A 16,336-nucleotide genomic window follows, 5' to 3' on the forward strand; every position below is an offset into this window, starting at 1 on the left:
TTGTTGAGCAGGTGGAAATGCTTACACCGCACAATCAGATCACCATTTTGAAACAGCTCCGTTTGAGTCAAGATAAACAAGTTTGGACTCTCCCTCATCCCCTACAAGGGAAGAGCACAGCTATATGCGAGCGTGTGGGGTTAGTGAAGGTCAGGTGAGGGGGCTGAAATTCAAATGCCTGCACTGAGCTGGAAGGGGAGTTGAACAAGCACAGGTGTTTCAGACTGTGGCCAAAAGGGAGGATAAAAGCGGGTCCCCGAACCACTGACAAACACACTGACATCAACCAGAGAGAGAAAAAAAGAGAACGAGAGATGGTTATAAATGAATCATTGTAAATACACTGATTATTATTATTATCTATTATTACTGTTTTACCCTAAAATGTTGATTGTTAAATTGACGTTTTAGTCTGATTTATTATTATTATTACTATTATTATTACTATTATTATTATTGTTTTTGTTGTTGTTGTTGTTATTATTATTATTTCTATCACTATGTAAGTTGGGACAGGAGCAATTTAGGGCTAGTAATCAGGTAAATTGTTTAAATGATGATGTGATTTGAATCAGGTGATGTTAACAGGTGATTGTAATTATGATTTGGTAGGAAAGGTCTAGTTCTTAAGAAGCAAAGATGGGCTGAGGATCACCAGTTTGCCAGCAAATATGTGAAAAAATTATCGAAATGTTTAAAAACAATGTTCCTCAAAGAAAGATAAGAATACATTTGGATATTTCACCTTCAACAGCGCATAACACAATTGAGAGATTCAAGGAATCTGGAGGAATCAGTGTGTAAAAGACAAGGCTGCAAGTCCAAGCTGAATAACGGTGATCTCAAGATACCTCAGGTGGCACTGCATCAAGAATTGTCATACATCGATAAGCGATATCACCACATGGGCTCAGGACTACTTTGACAAACCTGTCAAGTATCACAATACATAGTTGCATCCACAAATGCCAGTTAAAACTGTAATGTGCCAAAGAAAGCCCTATGCCGAAAGTGTCCAGAAGCGTCCACTTCTCTGGGCTAGGAGGTATCTGGCATTCATATAGTGGTAATAATTACTGTGGTCAGATGAATCAGTATTTTTAGGTATTTTTTTGGGAGACATGGAAGCCATGTGCTCCAAACAAAAGAAGAAAAAGGTCATCCAGACTGTTACCAGCAACAAATCCAAAAGACAGTGTCTGTCATTGTATGGAGTTGTGTTAGTGCTAAAGAAAACTTGCATTTCTGTGATGGCATAGTTAATTTTTGAAATGTGTTGTAAGAACCAAAATTGGATAATATGTATATATATATATATATATATATATATATATATATATATATATATATATATATATATATATATATATATATATAAACACGCATTCCAATTTTGTTTCTTACAACACATTTAAAAAATGTATGTGTGTGTGTATGTATATATATATATATATATATATATATATTTTTTTTTTTTTCTATCTTTTTTTCACAAAAAATATAAATTGCTATCTTAGCTTTGCCAGTATTTCAATTTCACGCATTCACTTTCCTTCAACTTAGTCCCTGAATTTTCAATAAACTTTCAGTGGCAATGAACCTCCAACTCAATAATGAAATGTATTAAGTGGTCCCTCATTATTCGTGCAAGTTACATTCTAAAAATAATCCAGTATTATAGAATGAAACCAAAGATCAAAATCATTTATTATTTATTTATTCCATAATGGTGCCCTACAGCCAGGTAACTTCTCCCTTCCTTTAGCATGTCCAGAAGTTCAACTTTTTGTGCGACAGTTAGCATCTTCCTTTGCCTTTTTAGTGTTACTGCTACTGTTAGTGCATTTGACGGTGCAGAACGTTTTGTTGGGGAGAAAACTTGCAAAAATACAGTACAGCACTTCAGTCCCTGCAAGCAATCGAAGATTTATGTAAATCTGGCAAGCTTAACGCATTCTGTACTGTACAGGAGACATGGCATGGAGGAGATTGACTGACAATGGTCTGCAGCCAATAAGGGCGCAGAACACAGTGTTCTAATAAGAACTCAGAAGAAAATGTGCTGTAGAAAAAAATCCACAAAAACTGTGAGGCCGTGAAAAGTAAACCACATTATTGCGAGGAAAAAATTGTATTTGAAGTTTAGATTTCTGTATACTTTAGCACCAAAACCCCTCAAAAATCTAATTAACAAGAGCAAAACAGTTATGATATCAAAAATCTATATATAAATATCCATAATTTAATTAAAACGATGAATAATTGTTTCTCTCTCTAAACAAAATGACCCTATTAATATACATTGGGGTTTATATTAATTACAAAAGCATTTGCAGCAACAACACCATGGACTATTTTCCACTGCAAGCCCCAAACCCTTTTTAGTCAGCAGTGGTTGAGCTGGAGAAACACACAGAGAGAGAGATTTCTGGCAGGAACATCTCTCATTCTCTCCCTCCATCGTCTCTTCACTCTGGTCTGTCTCTCGCCTCCCTCCTCTTCCTCTTCTGTCTCTCCACAGCGATGCAACAATTAACCAGGCAGCATCTGGTGGAGCAGAGGTGGATTCAGTTTCCCTCAAACAAATCTGACAGTGACTCTCGGAAGCCCTTTCTCTCCGGCTATCCAAGTGTAAATGGTATTACTTGGCACCACGTCGGATTTTTAGCAGCGCTGTATTTTGAGAAAGTCCTCGTTATTTTGTTGGCACGAGCATGGTGTATTTGGAGCGGACAATAGGGGGATGTGTTTGCCAATGTCCGTCTGTATGAGGCTGCTGGAGTCTAGTTTGGCTTCGGCAAACACTTGTTTAGGTGGCAGGCATTTCTCCTTCTCTATATGGGTTTTTCCTATATTAACGTCTGTCGCTCTTGGGGATTATGTGATTTTAATGTGATAATATGTTATGTTTAAGAGAAAAGTTAAGAGTGAAACATTGTTTTGAAAGTTAGTTTGACTTCATATAAAAACATGGATGTACACTCTCAGAAATAAAAACACTAATATTTACCTTTAATATACCTTTATTAAAGGGAGAGTTCCCAAAAATGTTTTTTATTACTCATTATTTACTCTCCCTCAATTGGTTATGAAGTTTCACTAGACTCTGTTGAACACAAAAGAAGACACTTTGAAGAAAGCTGAAACCTGTAAGAATTCTATAGTAGGAAAAACTATGTATTATGAATGTCAATGGTTACAGCTTCCTAGCTTTCTTCAAAAAATCTTCTTTTGTCTTCAACTGAAAAAAACAAAACTATAAAGGGTTGAAACAAGTGAAGGTTGAGTAAATAATGACAGTTATTGGGTGAACTATCACTCCTATGGATCCTTTTAGGTATTAATATGTAACATTGAATATTCAGTTATATATGTTTCGGTTTCACTTAATTAATTGTTGAACAAATTAAATATACACTCAATGGCCACTTTATTAGGTACACCTGTTCAACTGCTTCTTAACGCAAGTTTCTAATCAATCAATTACATACCAGGAACTCAACACATTTTGGCATGTAGACATGGACAAGACGATCTGCTGCAGTTCAAACCAATCATCAGAATGGAGAAGAAAGGTGATTTAAGTGACTTTGATCGTGGCATGGTGGTTGCTGCCAGACGGGCTGGTCAGAGTATTTCAGAAACTGCTGATCTACTAGGATTTCCACGCATGACCATCTTTAGGGTTTACAGAGAATGGTCCGAAAAAGTAGAAATATCCAGTGAGCAGTATTTCTGTGGGCGCAAATGCTTTGTTGATGCCAGAGGTCAGAGGAAAATGACCAGACTGGTTCGAGCTGATAGAAAGACAACAGTAACTCAAATATCCACTTGCTACAATTGAGGTATGAAGAAGAGCATCTCTGAATGCACAACCTTGAGGCCGATGGACTACAGCAGCAGAAGTCCACACCGGGTGCTACTCCTGTCAGCTAAGAACAGAAAACTGAGGCTACAATTCGCACAAGCTCACCAAAATTGGACAATATTAGAAAAATGTTGCCTGGTCTGATGCTTTTTGATTTCTGCTGCGACATTCAGATGGTAGGGCCAGAATTTGGCGTCAACAACATGCTAACAAGCATCCATTCTGCCTTGTATAAACAGTTCAGGCTGGTGGTGGTGGCGTAACGGTGTGGGGGGAATTTTCTTGGCACACTTTGGGCGCATCAGTACCAATTGAGCATCGAGCAATGGATGGATGTGCAGCTGACAAATCTGCAGCAACTGTGTGATGCTATCATGTTAATATGACCAAAATCTTTGAGGAATTTTCCAGCATCTTGTTGAATCTATGCCACGAAAGATAAAGTCAGTTCTGAAGTCAAAAAGGGGGTCCAACCCGGTACTAGCAAGATGTACCTAATAAAGTGGCCGGTTAGTGTATATGTGCATGTGTAAGAGCGAATAAGTAGGACAATAATCAGAAGTTATCCTGAAATAAACTATATATTATATTTTTTCATCTGGCATGGCTTCTTCACAGAATCCGATCCGATTTTGAAGGAAAGTAACTATAATAGCGATCCTCCACTGATGTTGATGTTTCTAAGCACTGTTTTCAAAATGTTATTTCTCTGTCATTGCACCCTAATATTCTTTCAGACCTGGATCTGTTTTGGAGCAATACATTTTGCGCTTCTGCTGTCAAACAAGCACTGAATCAATGTTTCAATTCTGGAGGCCTCTTGGGATCAGGTGTGCTTTTCAACAGACCCTAGAGACAGCCGCAAACAAATAAACGACAAGAAGAGACATCTCTCTTAGGCTTTTAGCATTAGCTCAATCTACTCTTACCAGAAAGCTTTGTTTAAAAGGTTATACAAAATTTGGAAAATATTTAAAAAAAGAAAAACAATTTACAGGGGGGGGGGGGTGAATATTTTTGACTTCAACTGTATATTAACAATAAACGTATTTTCTTCACCTAATCCACATTCTAAAAATAAACAAGCCTGAGACAATGCACAGACGACCTTGTTCCTCCAAACCTGGAGTCTTCCAGTTGACCCCGAGTAACACATTTAGAGGCTGACCTAGTGTTAACAGCCAAAAGGACTCCTTCCAAGCTTTTTGCACCTCTTCACACCCTCTCCTTGTCCTTCTCCCCAGAGACCCAAAGAACAGAAACCTAGTTTAGCGTTTTAATAGTTTTCCACGGCACGTGGCTCCAAAGGTCACATGAAGGACACCAGTAACCTCTTAAAAACAGAGCTAAATTCGCCAGCGCCGAAGCCACATTCGGCATAGCATGAAAGCGGAGTCCCTTCAATTGAGCCCTGCACCTAATTACGGCACGTGCCCTCGATCCCTCCATAAATTGTCCTCTGAAGTGGGCGTCTGGCGTCATGGAGAGCGGTTTTTATTGTGCTTGTTAGATAAGAGGCTGCTGATATTGTGGCTGTGGTGTTGTAATGGGCCTTGATTAGCTACAAAAATAGATTTGTGTGACTGCCGTGTAAGCTGGATACCTCGCCGAGACAAAATTAACATTAGTGTCAATTAAATTTTAATCAGAGCAATATGCTGCAGATGGGAATGAGACAAGGAGCGTACATTAAAACAACGAGCTATGTGATGAGATGGTTGTTTCATTTCTCCCGCTCGCCGTGGAGGAATATCCCATGCTTTGCCGAAGCCTACGCTCATTCCTCTTTCCAGTCGTGCACTTTAGCCTCCGCGTTTCCAATTTCCCCATCTATTTTCTACCCTTCGTCTTGCGCTTGATTTCTTTTCTCAGGTTTCTATGCTCCAACTCACCTGGATCACCCTAGATAGTCTCCTGAATACTCATACGGCTTAATCTTCATGAAGAATAAATCCACTGCATTTCCTATATAGTCTCTGCTGTAACTAGTGTTTACCATACTAAAGCAACAACGCACACAATGTTTAATATTTATTATGTATATTTTTCTTCTTGATTATCATTTTATAGCATTTAAAAACAGAAAACAAATCTACAACAGTTTAAAATCTATGATTTATATTTCTTAAGCATCTATTTTTGAGTTCTGAGTTTTGAAAGTGAGACTGATGTCAAATTTGTTATGAACCTCATGTTGTGATCTAAATGCACTAATATATCACATCTATGAAATTCTGTATGTACAAAAAGGTTTAAGATTCATAAGTCACATATTATTTTATAGATTGAAATGTCCTATATTTCTGATTGTAAAAATACACAGAGGAGCATACGTTTTCACCATGATTTACAGAGTAAACATTTATGTACTTAAAATATTCATAAGCTTTAGAATAAAAAAAAACATTTGATTACATATTAAATAACCTACTGAAGGACCACTGTACAGTCCCAATTCTAATTTATTGATTTTTAAAGTATCTATCCTTCAAACAACTAGGTTTGTCCCATATTTTAAAATTGTAAAAATCATTTAAAATATGATCAAATTAGCATGGTCCTGTGTTATTTTATATTTTTCATTAAAATAGGTCTGAAAAGGTACAATGTTTCACTTTTACACACACATGCACAACACAAAGGCACTTTTAGTTTTAGGTCGTTTTGCTGTAAAATTTTTAGTTATTAATAATAACTAAAAAGCAATACTTACTGGACTGCATTTTATACAGGCACTTGCTGTTGCTTTTAACCTCTTGCCTTAAAAGTGACAAGTTGGCTTTATTTAAAAAAAAGGAATAAACCCATTGTAACTTGTTATGAAAATGTAAAATGTTATGTTGACTTATTTTTCTACATATGTATTTATTTATTTATTTATTTATTTTATGTAAGAGAAAGGGATGCCAAATAGTGTCATTTTTTTAAGTATTACAGCAAACTGTATCTAATCTTTTCTATTTGCATAGACTGCATCATATCATGCATCCAGTGTACGTAACAGGGTGGGGATGGATTTTTTCAGTTTAGTGTTATAAGCCTTTTAGCAATTATTAAACAAAAGGCCAGTGCATTTGATTGTGTAGATGACAAGGAAATATTTGTAGGGTTATGTCCAAATAATGCTACTAGGGGGCATGACTTACTATCTAATAGCATTCAGAAATTGATTTAAATATTGATGAGCAATTTTTTTTTTTTTTTTTTTTTTTGTGCTGGACAAAGCCAGAAAGTATGAAAAAGAGTGGCTGGAGCTTGTTGACACCGATCACAACTTGGATCAAAAGTTAGATATTTTTGCCTCAGTCCAATTTAATCTATGGATACCTTAATTTGTATAAAGGAAGGACGAGCACAAATAGGTGAGTTTTGTACACAAGACAGGGCCTTAGACCATTCCTCATCTGTGAAAACATGATAGAGATCTGATTCCCAGCTCTGCTTTATTTTAAAAAAGGATGAGGAATCAAACTTTTATGAATTTTAGAGACTGTACATTTACAAAGCTTTGTATCTAAAACCTGATCAATTTCTTGTTTGGGAGGTGCATGGGGAAATGGGAAAATGTATCTCTTATAAATTCACGTGTCTGAAGATATCAAAAAAAGTGAGTTTTGGAAAGGTTACATTTTTTTGATAAAAAATAAAATGAAACAAAGATATAGGGCAAGAAAGAAGGGTTTTTATATGAAGGAGACATGCTAGACATTGAAAGTCAAAATGTTTTCTGAATTGTAACCAAATTCTAAGACTGTTATGTTTAATGATTATAAACATAGTATATTTACTTATAAATTTTAAGACCCAATGTTTATTTATTTATTTATTTTTTAAATAAAGTTAACTAAATGCTTTACAATGCACTATATACTACAGGTCTTAAGCACTAAATTACTCTATTTATTTAACACTCCGGCTATTATCTTATGACCTCACATTAAAAATGTTAATATATTATTACCAGGTTACATTAAATTCCGCATGCAATTTATTTTAAATTATAGTGCTCACTTCCATGTCCATCTCCAACACCATGTCATATCCCACTGTGATACATTAAAAGTTACCAAGTTTGCATTTTTGTCTAACCAGCTTTGACAGCGATGTATGCTGTTTTCTATTTTAGAGTCAGTTTCTATTTCTACAACATCAGTACTGAAACAGCAGCATACAAACGACCTCTGAGGTACAGATTACAATATGTGCTTTGATTAATGTTAAATGTGAGTATAAATAGTGTTGCGGCTGCAGCCTCTGCTTCATGTTGCCAGATCGCATTATTATAAGCATTATGTCACAGGATTTGTTTAATATTATATGTGACAACATAATTATAGCATTATAAAAGTGTGAAGATAAAGGTTGTGGTGAGCAATTTTGTATTGTATTTAAAAAAAATACAATAATTGAGCTTACACTGGTCCATTTTTGAGAGTGGGGTTTGTTTTTACTGCTACATGTATATCTGCCAACACTGCATTGCCAGCACTTTAACTGACAGGCAGCAATCAAGAAAGAAACATGCAGACAGTTTATTGCTGAAAAGACAAACAAAATGATCATGATATTGTAATATAACAGTGTCAAAAAAGCAGCATAATAACCCTCATTCAACAATTCTTTAGAACAGTTTTAGTAATGAACATTATTACAATTCTCAAGCGCATTTTGGCAGTAAAGCTGGCTCTGCAATCAGCTTTAAATCTCTAGTAGATTTAGATTGAGGAGTGTTTACTACACAGAGCTGTAGTGCAGTGACAAGCTACACAAAAGACTGCAGATGTTTTAATTGGTGCGGGATTGAAAAGAAACGTTCTGCGATTTGACAACTGTTGCGTCACTTCTTTGTAGTGTTGTCAATAGTATTGTTTAAAAAAAAAAAAGCGTCCTTTTTTCATTTTACCACTCTTTACTATTGTTCATCAGGTACAAACACATATACAGGGACATAAAGTTTTTGAAAGCTACATAGATCAGTGGATCCATCAGCGTATGTTAGCTCAAAGACAGGCCAGCTGATCAATGCAACTTTGAAATGCATGACATCGATGACGAGTGGTAAACTGATTACCTTCACGGCCAATCAAAGTCATTTGTGTTGGGCATGTGAACACAATGGCCATTCAGCTGTGTTTAAAAATGCGCACAACAACACTCAAATGTTTGCAGGTAATTATTATTATTATTTTTTATTTCAGTTCTAATTGATACCGAAATCGATTTTGAGAACACTACTTCACAATGATCTATGTGTGTGTTGATGCTGATTTGAAAGCACTTAAAAAATACATCATTTAATTTGCTGTTTATTTTTTGCTCAAAACTTCTAAAAAAAAATAAATAAATTCTTGTGTGAGATGATTCTGTACATCGGCGGGTTTGAGATGTAGAGCCGAGTTGACAGGTTCGAGTCTAGAAAGGGGGTAATACAAAAACAGAAGCCAAAAATAATTAAATAAACAAGCACATAACAGAGTGAGTACATGATAAAATCTGAAAATGTGGTAAAAATCTGGGGGCTTTTCTTTTTCTGGATTGTTTTGGGTTTAGGGAAGAGTATTGTCGGGTCAGGTGCTTTTCAAAATACTATTGGTTGGGTTTAGGGAAGGGGGAGAGTGGTCGGTTGGTCAGTCAGTCAGTGAGTTAGTCAACAGTGAAATCTGGTGGATTTACGTGAGAAACTCGCGAGAGGTATTTAAGATCTCAAAAAGCATACACAGCAGCCTAGGGAGGATTTACGGAAACCAAAACTGAAAAAAAAAAAAAAAAAAAAGTACCTCCTTGGATGTATTTTGCTCTGTCCAAAAGTGTATATAGCGGTACGTAATCAGAATGAGCCTGGATTGGTTACTTAGAACACAGATGAACAGTTTGATACGGAAGCATCAAAACCGGATAAGGCTTGATTCCGTTTACATCAGAGTTATTCAGTCATTACAAGCCTTTGAAACTCCACCAGTACAGCTGGTCTCCAATCTGCATTGAGTCAATTCAGAAACTCCCTCTCAGCCGCATGTAGATACTCTACATCTCTATATCCCTCAACCACGCGACCGACTCCACACAAAATCTCTTGCCAGCTCTCGGCTTTTCTCCTCATCCAGCCCATTTTGTCCTCCTTCTTACAAATGTGTGCCTCTTCTTCTCTTACACAATCGCTCTCCTCACATCAACCCCCGCCTCCAAAACACTTTTCCTCACGCAAATCTCTCCCAGATCCAATGGCCCTACACCCCTCCCGTCACTCTTTTTCTCTCTCTCAGGTGAACACGTATAGGGTTTTTGAAATGAGGTGATACAAATGGTTTTTCAAGGCTTGCAGCAGTTCTGGAGGAGCCAAAGCTGAGGCCATCGGCGAGCCCATTGTCTGTGCGCATGCGATTCTTAATGTGCCCCATTTGATTTAACGTCTGTGATAGGTAGGATGAGGAGAAACTAGGTCACAAGTGTCCTTACTTTTTTAAATAATAAGGCGAGACTAGAGAGAGAGTGTGTGTGTGTGCGTGTCTAAGTGCGTAGAAGAAAAAAGGCTGCAAAAAAAAGAACGAGGTGGGAGGGAATCTAATTCAGAGAGAGAAATGGCATTTACAGGGCAAGCGAGAAGCGAGCGGGTATTGGAGAAGACGGAGACGAAGAAGCGGCAGGAGTGGGTGATAGCGCTGGCAGCTAACGAGAGAACGAGTTTGTGATTGCCTCTCAGCGCCTGTGGTGACACTCTTCTGATAGGCAGAACAACTGAAAACGAGAAAAAGAGGGTATTTACATTGCTAAAGCTTGCCATAGACTTTTTCTCCTCCGGTGATAGTTGCGACAAGCCCTGCCGCTGATTGCTCTTGGCCATTTCTCCACACTCTCTCCATTTTCAGAAAGTTTGCTTTCTCTCTCTCTTTCTCTCTCTGCCTCGATGAGGGTAAATTGCTGGAGCTCTTGATTGCAAGATGCTAGTCAGCTTTTAGCTGAGAGAACTTTGCAGTGTTGTGGTCTTTGTTGGCATGATTGCGTTGAGGGGGCTCTTGCAGAGCTGTTTTATTGGCCACTTGGGTTGGATTCTCAAGGAGAGTGGTTTAAACTTCAGTATGTGATTACCTCAGCATCTAATGCGCCGTAAAACTTCTCTGACCTGAGTTATTTCTGCTGGAGTCTCACATAGCTAGAGCTTTCACTTTACCATCTTAGGACCATATCACACCTCATTCTGGTTGAGAAAACACCAACTAAGGTTTGGGATGATTGGATAGACGTAAAGAGAAAAATTGGATTAAACAACATTAGTAGACCAGGGTGAAACGGTGAATAATCGCCTGGCAGTCTGATAATCCATAAATACAGTTATTTTATTATTATTTTTTTTAAAAGATAGGAATTTTTTTGATTTTTTTTTTCTCAAATAAAAGTAAGAAAAACATGTTGCTTTGGGAAAATTGTTTCTTTCCAAATGAAGATTCAATTGTAAGTGAATAAATGTAATAAAAGTATGACATTCAAATCTGAATATATGCCATTGGCACCATGTGAACAATCCAGCCAGGTGTGTATTTAATTCAAAGAGAGCATAAATGTATGGGGTTAAATTGTAACAAAGCCACAAACTTACTATGTAGACTATAAGCGGTGGCGGAAAAAGGACTGAAAAATCATACTTAAGTAAAAGTACCATTGCTTGGCTAAAAATGTAGTGCGAGTAAAAGTATCTGTTGTAAATTTTACCTTTCAAAAGAACTCAAGAGCAGGGAGTAGTGAGTATTATGCTGTAAAAAAGCTGATGCCTGTACATTTCATTTGTGAATGTGTGTAAACATAACATTTTGTAGCGCATTTAGTTAATGTCCAGCAGGCACGCAACATCATAAGACTTTAATACTAGGTAAGATTTAGGTTGCGATGTCAGGTGACCAAAATTCAATTTCTAGTCAGCGTCTAAGGACAATGTTATTTTGATATCAAATAACGGCGTCAAATGTTGTTGACATTTGGTTGATTTTAGGTTGTGATAGAAAGTGACCAAAATCCAACGTTGAGCCAACATCTTAAACCAGACATGATCAACCCTGTTCCTGGAGACCTTTCAGCAGATTTCAGTTGCAACCCATATTAAACACACCTGTCTGTAATTATCAAGTGCTGTTCAGGTCCTAATTAATTGGTTCAGGTGTGTTTGATCAGGGTTGGAGCTGAACTTTGCAGGAAGGTCAATCTCCAGGAACGGGGTTGAGCACCACTGTCTTGAAAAACTTCATATTGAGGTCAAATTCTGACATTTTTTCGTCGGCATTGCAACTAAAATCCAACATTTGATAGATGTCATAGTTGTATTGTCTACACAACCTCAACCTGTAACATCATTAGATGTTGATATTTGTGATTTTAGGTTGGACGTTGGGTTCAGACGTCAACCAGATTTTCATTTGCAAACAATGCAATGTACCCACAATGTTGGAGTTTAATGTCAATCTGACGTCCTGCGCCTGCTGGGAAGTGGCCCTTTCACTCAGAATTATTAAGAATATTCTTTCTTAAAAGAAAAAAAAAGAAAGAAAATAAAAGAGAGGATCTTTAGAATTTAAAGATCCTAAGACATATCGAAGATAATGTAACCCTTTACACCCTCCAGAAACTTTTTTTTTGTTAAAATGCTTAAAAGTTTTGTATTTATTTTTATTTTTTTCCCACTGAGTCTGAATGTAATGATAGGATGTCCTATACCTGCCTGTCAGCCTGTGTACTTGCACACCTCTGTGCACCCATCTCGAGCCAGCAGTGTGTTTTATGACAGTATGCAAACAGAGAACGGAAGGCAAATGACAGCTACCTTGCATTCCTCTTCAACCAACAAAACCTGGCACAAGAAAAGGAAGCAAGAAATAAAAGACGGTTTTACAGACTCATAACAAAAAAAAAGTCTGGATCAAGAAATATCTAAAAGCAGAATTAACACTTGTGTTTCTTTTTTTAGGCTACTAAGGGGACTTTGTACTACAAAGTTTTCTCATTGGCAAATAAGACATGAGGTTACTGCATGGGTTGTGCATGTTGGTGCGTTTTGGAAGATGAGTGACATTAAATTCCCAAGCTAGCTTGTGTGGAAATGCAAAATGATATAATCTAGTTTCAAATGAACAAAAAAAGCTATATTCTTTGGTTTTAAAAAGTCATCAACAGCCTAGGTGTGAGAAACAATAAACCTTTTGGCTTCCCTAGCATTGGCAGATTCCAAAGTAATGCAAACAAGGTCTCAATGACCAAAGATAATTTTGAGGCTGAATAATTTCATGATTAGATTTAGGCAGGTAAAATTTGTCTGGTCAGACACTGGACAGGTTCTTTCAACTATACCACATTTGCATGACTTGTTTAGATACCTCCACCATATCACTGCCCCACCTAAAATATATATAATACACAGGAAAACTCTGTCCAAATTACACCACCAGTTAAATGTGTCCAATTCTGATTTTTTTTTTTTTTGCTCATATGTGACACAGATCAGATCTGTTCTATGACTGTGCATTCAGATATTCAGAGATCAGTTTCATGCCTCTTTCATATATAAAAATAAATTAGATATAAATAGGATATGTGATAATGCGACTATTATATAAACAGGCAGATTGGATTTATTGTGACATTCCCATTTGTACATCATTAAACTTGCGACAATGTGGTACTTCTCCACGGTGTAATGACGTAGAAGGAAGAGCATGTGTGGAGATGCTGCACAGCAAACAACAACAACAGAGGAAACATTGAGATGTTCAGGAAACCTGAGATTTGTCTCGTATCCACAAATTCCTCTAAATGGTGGAGGACACCATATATAAACCATAGGTGCAAGCTGCGATGAACTCGCCTTTATGCATGCAAAATGTCGTAAATTGTATGGCAAGTGTAAACACATGAATCGGTTATGGGACACAATTAAAAGAACATGTAAACAGCCAGGCAAAAAAATATGATATAGGCAACAAATCGGAATTGGGCATCAAGACCTGACAGTGTAAACGTGACCTAAGAGACTGTTAGGGACTTTTGTCTACTCTTACAGACTCTTGTAGACTTAAAGATAAGTGTTTGACTGCAGAACAATCAACATGTTCTCAATAAATAATTCTGTGTGTAACAAATCTCATGGCTTGGGTTCAGAAATATACGTGAATTTGGTGCTGTGACTCGGATAGAGACTGAAATCATATTGCTAACCTCACTAAATCGACTTAATTTAGCTAGAAAAAATAACAAAAGCGGCAAATGCAATTTTTGTCTGAGTGCAAGTTCACCAAAGAATGAATGAATGAATGAATGAATGAATGAATGAATGAATGAATCAATCAATCAATCAATCAATCAATCAATCAAATCAATCAATCAATCAAAAGGTCAAGGGGAAAATAATTGACAGAAAAAAACACACATTTATATATAGCACAACATAGTTTTTTTAGGTCCTTGTGTGGAAATCACATAACACTGATCTACATAATCATTGGACCTCTTGGAATACAGTAGTTTTCTGTACATTTTTTACTTTTTTTTTTCTAACATGTAGTTAAAGGTGATTGTTTTCAGAAAAAAATGTTTTGTTGTGCGATTGAAAGTCTCTTCATATTCCATTAGTAATGATTAAAGTAAATGCCCTAAATGTATTTATATGTATTTTCATGTTCTGGGTAAGGCATGGGACTAAAAAATGTTCATCCAATAAAAAATTGTCAAACTAATAATTCTGATAGCCTAAAGTAGCCTAAACTGTCTGTCAGCAAATGTAGATTTGTACATTTGCGCACCCCAGTTCACACAGATCCACCGTTTGCACAAACACATTTGTTCATGTGAACAAGAGAGTGACAGAAGTAAAAAAAAATGCTCAATCAAAAGTTTAAAATCCTGAATCAAATGGAATTACTTTTGCACGCTGGAGGAAGGATGACACCTTGGCGGAAGCATTTCTCTTAGACAGGTATTGTTATGTTTTAAAACTATCTAAGTCACGGAAAGCTGATGTAGATTGTGTTGTTTTACAACTGGGTTATATGCACAGAAGTGTTGTTCAGCAACTAAAATCTTCCGGTGAAAGATTGATGTGACAGTAGTCGCTTTAGGAAAAAGCGAGTGAGAGAATGCAACCAGCGATCCTTGCATGCATGAAATATTGCACAATATGACAAGTTATTATGAAAACGTGCAAGATATAATACAGTTTTTCTGTAGGAATTGTATTATTATAAAGTACTATGAAGTTCTCTCACTGTCAATTGACATAATCTAGTGGGTTGGGTTGTCTACTGTCATCTTTACTCTGTGCGTTTGTGATACAGGAGGCGTGGCTTTGGACAGCAGGGGTGGGACTGTGTTTCAAAGCTATTATGCTAACCAGTCACCTACAGTATCTTTAATAGAAAATACTGGCAACCACAGCTGTGTTTTTTATCATAAATTGTACAGATTATTTATTTATTTATTTATTTATTTATTTATTTATTTATTTATTTATTTATTTATTTATTATTATTACAGTGTAACATAGGCTGCTGAAGCATTCACAGTTTCTGTTCTTTGTTAGAAAGAATAATACAAACATCACTGTGTACTCCTCCATTCAATTTCATAGAAATATTTGTTGTAAATCCCACAAATGTTCTACACACAAAAGCTTAATAACATAATAAGACAGCATTATTCCTAATCTCTATATAATAAACATCAAACAACATGCTTTTTAGCCTTGTGTTTCATAGCTTTGAGGTATTAGTGACCGTTTGTTTTAGCATGTCGATATTTAACATTCAGAATCTCATTTTCATCACAATTAAAAAGGACAGGTTAAGCAGACTTGCACCTGGGTAAAAACATGCCTCCAGGTGAACACATGCTGAAATGTATTTTCACGCTCCAGTATTCTCAGTGTGTGTGTGTGTGTGTGCGTGTTTTCACAGCAATGTTATTGTGCTTTTGTTCCAGCACTGTTGTCTGCCATTGTGTGCGGTGTACTTTTCAGGAATGACAATGATGATGAATTAATAAAAAATGTGTAGTATGCAGTATGTATAAATTGAGAGTTATTGTTGATTTTATAGTAATAATAACAACAATAATATAAACTATAATAACAAAAAATAGGGCGGGGCAGGGGCGCAGTGGGTAGCGTTGTCGCCTCAAAGCAAGAAGGTCGCTGGTTTGAGCCTCGGCGGGGTCAGTTAGCATTTCTGTTCTTCCCATGTTTGTGTGGGTTTCCTCTGGGTGCTCCGGTTTCCCCCACACACCAAAGACATGCAGTAGGTGAATAGAGTATAGAGCTAATGTTCTTTCCATACTGATATTCTTCTGGTAAACGGTTGATGTGACTTCCATCTGATATGGTTCCTTTTACAGCATCCATGTTGTAATATAATTAAAATATAATCAGTTAAATACTTGAATTCAGTGTTCATTTAATAGCTTAAGCATAATATGAGTTTGTAAATATATTTACAA

At 36.6% G+C, this 16,336-nt stretch overlaps 1 protein-coding gene across 6 annotated transcripts in view; it reads right to left on the reverse strand.

The window, feature by feature from the left end:
* The window catches only part of LOC141384915 (uncharacterized), a 547,599-nt gene that overhangs the window by 354,085 nt on the left and 177,178 nt on the right, over window positions 1-16,336 (reverse strand). For 3 of the 6 annotated variants that reach the window (XR_015476341.1, XR_015476331.1, XR_015476332.1), the window contains 2 exons: window positions 12,572-12,704; window positions 8,907-9,280 (listed from right to left, as the gene is read on the reverse strand). The exons of 1 other annotated variant lie outside the window; for it this stretch is intronic. The gene's annotated coding sequence lies outside the window, so the exon portion shown is untranslated. Of the gene's footprint in view, window positions 1-1,704; window positions 2,548-8,906; window positions 9,281-12,571; window positions 12,705-16,336 lie in introns of those variants that run through there. 2 more of the 6 variants (XR_015476339.1, XR_015476333.1) reach the window with 1 other exon arrangement.

Source organism: Danio rerio, chromosome 1, assembly GCF_052040795.2.
Source record: "Danio rerio strain M-AB ecotype USA chromosome 1, GRCz13ab, whole genome shotgun sequence".
Taxonomy (NCBI): Eukaryota; Metazoa; Chordata; class Actinopteri; order Cypriniformes; family Danionidae; genus Danio; species Danio rerio.